We start from the raw sequence: 7,272 nt of genomic DNA on the forward strand, positions 1-7,272 counted from the left end.
TATTTTTCTTATGTTGAAATATTTGTTGTAATAAATTTAACATTCTAAAGTATGGCATAGTAAATATTAGAAGAGTAAAACTTAAATATGAGTAAATATTAAAAATTAATGAAGTGAGCTTGAAATTATAAAGAACTATCATATTAAATAATCTGTTCATGATGGGCTGTCATATTCCCTATGAATATTGTTTTCACTTTTATAATCAGAAAATACTATATCTTATTAAAATCTTTGAATTTTGATGTTTCATATGGAAATTAAATACCTATTTTCAAATTTAGCAATGTATCTTTTAAATTTTCTGATCTACCTTTTAAATTTGCACAAATATATAAATATGTGTCTTTACCAAAGACTCTGTGTTTTTCCACAACAAATAAGAGCTTTGACAGTAAGTGGACATGATCATAAATTTTTAACACATGTATTCATAAGCACAAAATACTTCTTTTTAATATTTTCAATGAGAAATAAAAGGTCTATAATGAGGTGTGATAGGTAAAATATTGTGTAAATGAATGATATTATCGAGTCTTCTAACTGAAATAAGTTTCTGCTGAAACAGTTTTTGAAATCTGTGAATCATGGCTTCAGGTTTTCTGAGGTGTTATACAAATCGAAAGAAAAGAAGAAGCTATTTCCCACTGCAAGACTACAATCAATGCATTGACATCTGAACTTTCCATCAGAGGAAAAGGAGATTGATCTAGCATTGGCAACCTACTTATTCATCTTAAATTCAGAATTGCTTTTTTGCAATATCAAATTCCAAAGAAAAAACAATATGGCATCTGAAATATTGATGATGAACATGATTATTACATAAAGAGCAATATCATACATATTATAAAGTAACATGTGGAAGAGCTATAGGTAATTAAGTGTGTGTAAAAATGTCATTAGATTTGTAACACTCAATAATACTAAGAAAATATTTGTACCTATGCTTTATATTTTGGGCAATATGAAGCTTTTTCAAATATGAAGCTTTTATAAAAGACAATTTTTTCATAGCTTTAAAGGTTATAAACTTACACATATGTGCATTGATATACATTTGTGAATGTGTGTATGTGTGTGTGTGTGTTTGTGTGTGTGTGGTGTACAAAAGTTCATGGATGAAAACCGCTTTCATTGAACCTTATGCAAGGCTGATAGCTGATAAGAAGTTCAATAATTCTGGAGAGGTTGGAAAGTTCATATCCAGACTAATCAAAATTTATCTTTCATGATGGCTGTCATCGTGATAGCCATTTTCAAACCACCTCAGTGTGTGACCTAGCATACAGGTAACTAACTGGTTAAGTCTTCTAAGATTTAGTTACAAATAACTTTCTTCTATAAAGCAACAAGCTAAGAATGTTATCAAATGATACCTGAAGCCTATATCCTAGACTTCTATACTTTGCTGCTGTCTGTCTACCTGAGGGTTTTAGTTAGGTATCTGAGTACTATGTTTATTTATGACATTATTTTACTAGCACATAATTTCAATGAACCTACGAAATCTTTGTTATTGGGCTATAATCACTGATGCTTGGTTCCAGAATAAGCTATACTTTGAGGTGAGAATTGTGTTTTCCTATTGAAAACATAAATGAATGTTTTGATTGGCTTGGATGTGCTGATAGTCAGTCTGCATTATATGTAAATGCAGGTGTGTTTTTCAGCATTATTTTATCATGTTTCAACATAAGAAATACACATTCATTTAATTGTATATCTGATAAGGCTTTTAAGAGAAAATATTGGTTAAAAGGTCTATGTGAGCTTTTCTCAAGGAATCTGAGGGTTAGCAATAGTAGTACCAGTGTAGCTGAGTGATAGTGTCCCTACCAAGAGAGAGACAGAGCTTCATACACACACCATAATCAAAACAAATAAGACAAGAACATAAAAAGATATTGACAGCTTTAGATAGCCAGGCCATCTATAGGATTGCTAAAAAATAAAACCAACTATGTTTAATCATAGACCAGAAGCCATGAGGGAATGGTTTGCTTTGCTTTGAGTTTCAGTGGTGAGTAAGAAGGTATTTGAAAGGGCCGATGACACATAGGAAAAGGATGGAACACTGAAGTAAGAGAGAAGTTTGTTAGGAAGGAACATTTCTAATGCCTCAGACTATCTAGTAGCTCACAAGTGCATTTGAGAGCCTATCTTTTGGCTTACTAGTGATTCCCATGGCTGAGAAAAGGCTAAGTTGAGTACAGAAAAGACTTTCTCTATTTTAGAATTATTTCAACATTTTTTGAAATCTAATGCGAAGTATTCACATAAAATAATATTTATACTTTAAAACTAATAAGAAAATTGTGTGTTTGGAGCCAATTGTCAAAGAAAATGGCCTAAGACTAGAGGCAGATATTATTGTGAATGGCATATGCTTCCTTTGAAAAAAGGTTACATAAGTTAAATTGTCTCTAGATATCTGTTATATCCATTTCATGTATGTTATCTTATTTTGATGATTCTCTGCTTTTCTCTAGCAAACAATCTTATTAGAAAAAAAATATGAGTACTGAATCAACCAAAATTACTAATTTGGAGTTATTCTGTTCCTTTAAGTCCAATAACCTAATTTTAGAGAAATTCCATGCTACGATGTTTGCTTGTATACATTTTAGGGTTGTAGGATTTTCTTGGTTAATTGTTCCATTTATTAGAATGAAGTTACCTTTATCTCTCTTGAATTAATTTACTTTCAAGATTATTGAACTAAGCTGTGTCTTTTGATGGAGTACTTGAGATCATTAATATTTAAAGGTGTTCATTAATATCAACCATTTCTTGTTTTTGTTGCTTGCTATTTGTGATCTCAGTCCTGTTCTTTCTTTTAGTAACTATACCTTAATGTGTTTCCCTTTTATAGTCTCTTGGCCATATTTATCCCTCTCTTCATTCTGAAATATTTCTACCCCTTTTTCTCTGAAGAACTAAGAGTGCCAGCAACCAGCACTGGAAGGTTCTGGCAGTAGAGGACAAATGTGAGGCGTTGGTAAAATGAAAACAGTGACCATGTGCTGACTTTCAAACAAGTGGCCCTGAATAACTCTAGTCATTCTTAATAATACAATCACAATCCTATTCATCTGAGCAGTGACATCATTGGTTATTTTATTAATAGAAATCATAACATCATCATTATAAAAAAAAAAAAAACAATGTTGCAGAAATCTCTCATACTTTCCCTTCCTTCTTGCCTACTCCTGACAGGTCAGTCACCCCTTAAGCTTATGTTTAGTCAGGCATGTACTGTAGATATGAGTTCATACACAGCTGGTAGCTAATGTGGTTCCAAAGTTATATAAGGTTGAGAGACAAATCAACCATTTGTGGGTATAAGTCCAGTCAGCAAAGAGTACCCATCTGTTATCATACTTTTTTAAAAAATTGCAAAGATGTTCTCACTGTATCAAGCAACCTCTCCTGATATGCACCTATCAATTCACCTTTCTGAGAACCATTTTTAGTTCTCTATTCATCAGACATAGCTCCTTTTTTTAAAAAGTCTCTGCTGATCAGATATACCTTGTTCAGAGCAGTTATACAAGCAGAACACACTGCTATCCACAACTGACACATGCATACTCACTGTGACTATAGCTATTTCTCTAAGGATTACATGTCCAAAAAGACCAAGGACTAATGGTCACCTTTGGAGGATCAATAGAAGCAGAGAGAGGAGAGGAGGGTTTTATCATTTGAAGAAGTGTTGAGAAAAACACTTGTGTAACAATCTGAAACAGCCTTGCTAGTAACCAAAAAAGTAAAACCAAATATTGCCGAACATAGCCAAAGAAAGGAGAGCTTATCGCACACACAGTCTAGGTAATAAGCATCAAGACCATCAAATTCACCACAGGTCTTTGCTAAGTTGCTAGGGGTCTCCATAAGCCTTGCCAAATCAGAGTCCCAAAAGTGAAGCACTCAGATGCTGTTCCCTGTAGATGCGCATGGGCACTGCCCAGAGAGGATGGCACTGATGGAATATATGAATTGATCCTAATATTTAGAGCTCCTTCTGTTGTTCCCTTGAAATCATTCTGTTTTATACTCCTTTCCTGGGTTTCCAGTTGTTTGCTTGTTTTTGTTTTTCAGTCTGTGTGTGTTGGTCACCCATTTTCCATTTCATGTTTCATTCCAGGCATAGGGTATGGCTCGGCTTGTTTCAATGAAGCTTTTCACAGAGCAATATTGATTAAGGCTCTTTTTTTGTTGTTATTATCTCTGAATCCCTTCATATTGGTGAGTCTCGTCTCATGTAATTTTATGTGAACAAATGATCATTTGTCATGTAAAGGACATGTCTTTCCTTGCCATTAATGTTGGGGCTGCTACCAAAATTTCCTGGGGCTATATTAAAAACTTTTCAAATTCAGGATGTGCACAGGACAGGTAATACTTTTGTCTCAAGTGTCAGTCATTTCTGTTCTGAATGAGGATCGAATTTCATGTATTCAATGAAAAGCTTCTGAAGAAGTTCAAAAAAGTGGATTTAAAGAAATGTAAAATTAAGTTTTATTTTATCTTCATTCAAGTTTGAGGTCATGAGAATAATTTTTGATATGTATTTTTTTGTACTGGAAGGGCTTTTATTTCTTTAAGGCTAAATTTCCTATAAGAGCTACAAACTTGTCACAAAGATATGTCTACAAATAAAGAGTGCTAATTAACTAAGTGGCCCTCATTTAAAAAAATTCATATGGACAGATAATACAGAATTCAAGAATGAATAAATCATTTATGGGCACTGAGCCTGAATTAGCATGAAGTTATGATTCAACACTCAAATTACATTGCATTATCTAAAGTTATTGTGGAATGTTTGACATTTGAAGGTCGTAAGAATGAAAAACGATGAAGGAGACTGTTTTGCATGCATTCCTAGGTGAGTGAAAGGCTGTTATTTCTTCTGCCACCATCTCTCACTTAAAAGATAGTGGAGATTGTTGTGTATCCAATGCTTCTTATTATTTGTGACAATTCCCTGCTTCATTACTTTCCTTCAGAAAATGGGAATAAATGCAAAATCTTCTGTCCAAGTACATGGCCCTTTCTTCCATTACTCCTATCTGAATTCAGCATAAATGTCATGCAATGTGAATTTTTCAGCAGGGCTTAATTTCAACCTTTGAAAAAAATAAGGAAAACATGCAGACATGCACTCTTCCTTCTTAGTCATGATTTCATGATTCAAACATTTTTGCATTCTATCAAAAGCAGCTCATGTATGCATGATAACAAAGAAGAAATTGCTCAGAATATGGGGCACCGAAAAACTCCCATAACCTGCTATGTATTAATGAAAAGATATTTATAAATGTTCAATATAGGGTCTCTGGCACAAACTTTCTCAATAGATCTTTCCATCTCGGCAAAAACTGCTTGTATCACACTTCAAATTCAATAATGGACTGTAATGAATTCTTCCAAACCCTCTGTAACTGTTTGCACAATTTCATGAGAAATGTATCATTAAGTAGGAAATTGGAATTCAATATCTGAGACATTTGAAAGGAGTAAGTCAATATAATGATAAAGACAAGATATATTGCTTGACAGGAATAGTTACCCTGAGACTCAGGTAGAGTTTCTGTGGTAATGTATAGGCATGGCCGATGAGGAAGGGCTTTTAAAATGCTATAATTTCAGTGTCCTGACAGTTGTGGAAACTCCTCTCTTAACTAAAGTTTTCCTCTCAGTTTCTATCTTCAATGTGTCTTCCACTTCTAAATATTGAAATAAAACCCTGTGAAGTCTTTGCTCTTCTCAGCACTTTCTGTGACTAGGAAATAGAACAGTTAAAAATTGCCCTGCCCAATAAAATATCAGCGCTGTTTTGGTTGGGGACCAGAATCTTGCCTCATCTTTCAAAGCAAAAATAATGTAAAAAGAAGACCACCATGTGTCATTGTTATATGGAAGAGAAAAGCCAGTAAGAACAGTACCAACAAGAACTTATTTGCCATAGAAAAGTGAGAAAAGCAAAGAAACAAAGTCTCAAATGTCAGTCAAGATTGTTCAATGTAGACAAATGTGGTTTTAGAACAATTACAAATACAGCCTGATTCAATAAGATGGGAAGTTTAAAAACTAAAGATAAAATTGAAATTTTTACAGAAGTTTGATACTTCTCTGAAATTCATAGATAAAACTAGTATTTTATACTTTTGAAGAATAAAGTGTGTGGATATTAAGTAAAACAGAATCTGCGTATTCTCACATGATCTCTTGAGTTTTCTTAGACAGTAGCATTAATAAATAAACAAATTTGGAATGGGCAGGAAATATGTATGAAAAGAAATAGACAATGTGTGCTGAAATTCATAAACAAAATAACTCAGTGAATTAAGTTATACCCTTGTTTTAGTCAGGGTTTCTATTCCTGCACAAACATCATGACAAAGAAGCAAGTTGGGGAGGAAAGGGTTTATTTGGCTTACTTCCACATTGCTGTTATCACAAAGGAAGTCAGGACTAGAACTCAAGCAGGTCAGAAAGCAGGAGCTGATGAAGAGGCCATGGAGGGATGTTCTTTACTGGCTTGCCTCTCCTGGCTTGCTCAGCCTGCTCTCTTATAGAACCCAAGACTTCCAGCCCAGGGATGGCACCACCCACAAGGGGCCCTACCCCCTTGATCACTAATTGAGAAAATGCCCCACTGCTGGACCTCATGGTGGCACTTCCCCAACTGAAGCTCCCCTCTCTGTGATAACTCCAGCCTGTGTCAAGTTGACACACAAAACTAGCCAGTACAACCCTACAGAGAATGAAGTTTTGCATGAACAATATTTAGATATATTATTTGATTTATTAAATTTACATTAATAGTTACTTCCTATATGTGGGGCAGTGAGCAGTTCTGACAGCTGGAGTCCAGGAGAGCAGCCACCTTGGAACCTCTCTCATGCGCTAATTGTTAAAACAAGAATATTAGATGTGATCTGTATATAAAACTACAAGTATGACTTGAGGTCAATAACAACAGTCAGTGCAATGGAAAGATAAAACCTAATCTCTTATGTTGTCCCTTAATGTCTATATACTCAATACAGCTGTACATACAATACTCACACAATGAGAAAATTATACAAAAAACACAACATAAACACACAAACATCCACAGTTACCACCACCACCAATAATTATAAATAATACATTTTCACACCTATTTAAAATTATCATTAATAAACCATAATTGTAGCCGGGCCATGGTGGCGCACGCCTTTAATCCCAGCACTTGGGAGGCAGAGGCAGGCGGATTTC

Source organism: Mastomys coucha, unplaced genomic scaffold, assembly GCF_008632895.1.
Source record: "Mastomys coucha isolate ucsf_1 unplaced genomic scaffold, UCSF_Mcou_1 pScaffold8, whole genome shotgun sequence".
In the NCBI taxonomy this organism is placed as follows: Eukaryota; Metazoa; Chordata; class Mammalia; order Rodentia; family Muridae; genus Mastomys; species Mastomys coucha.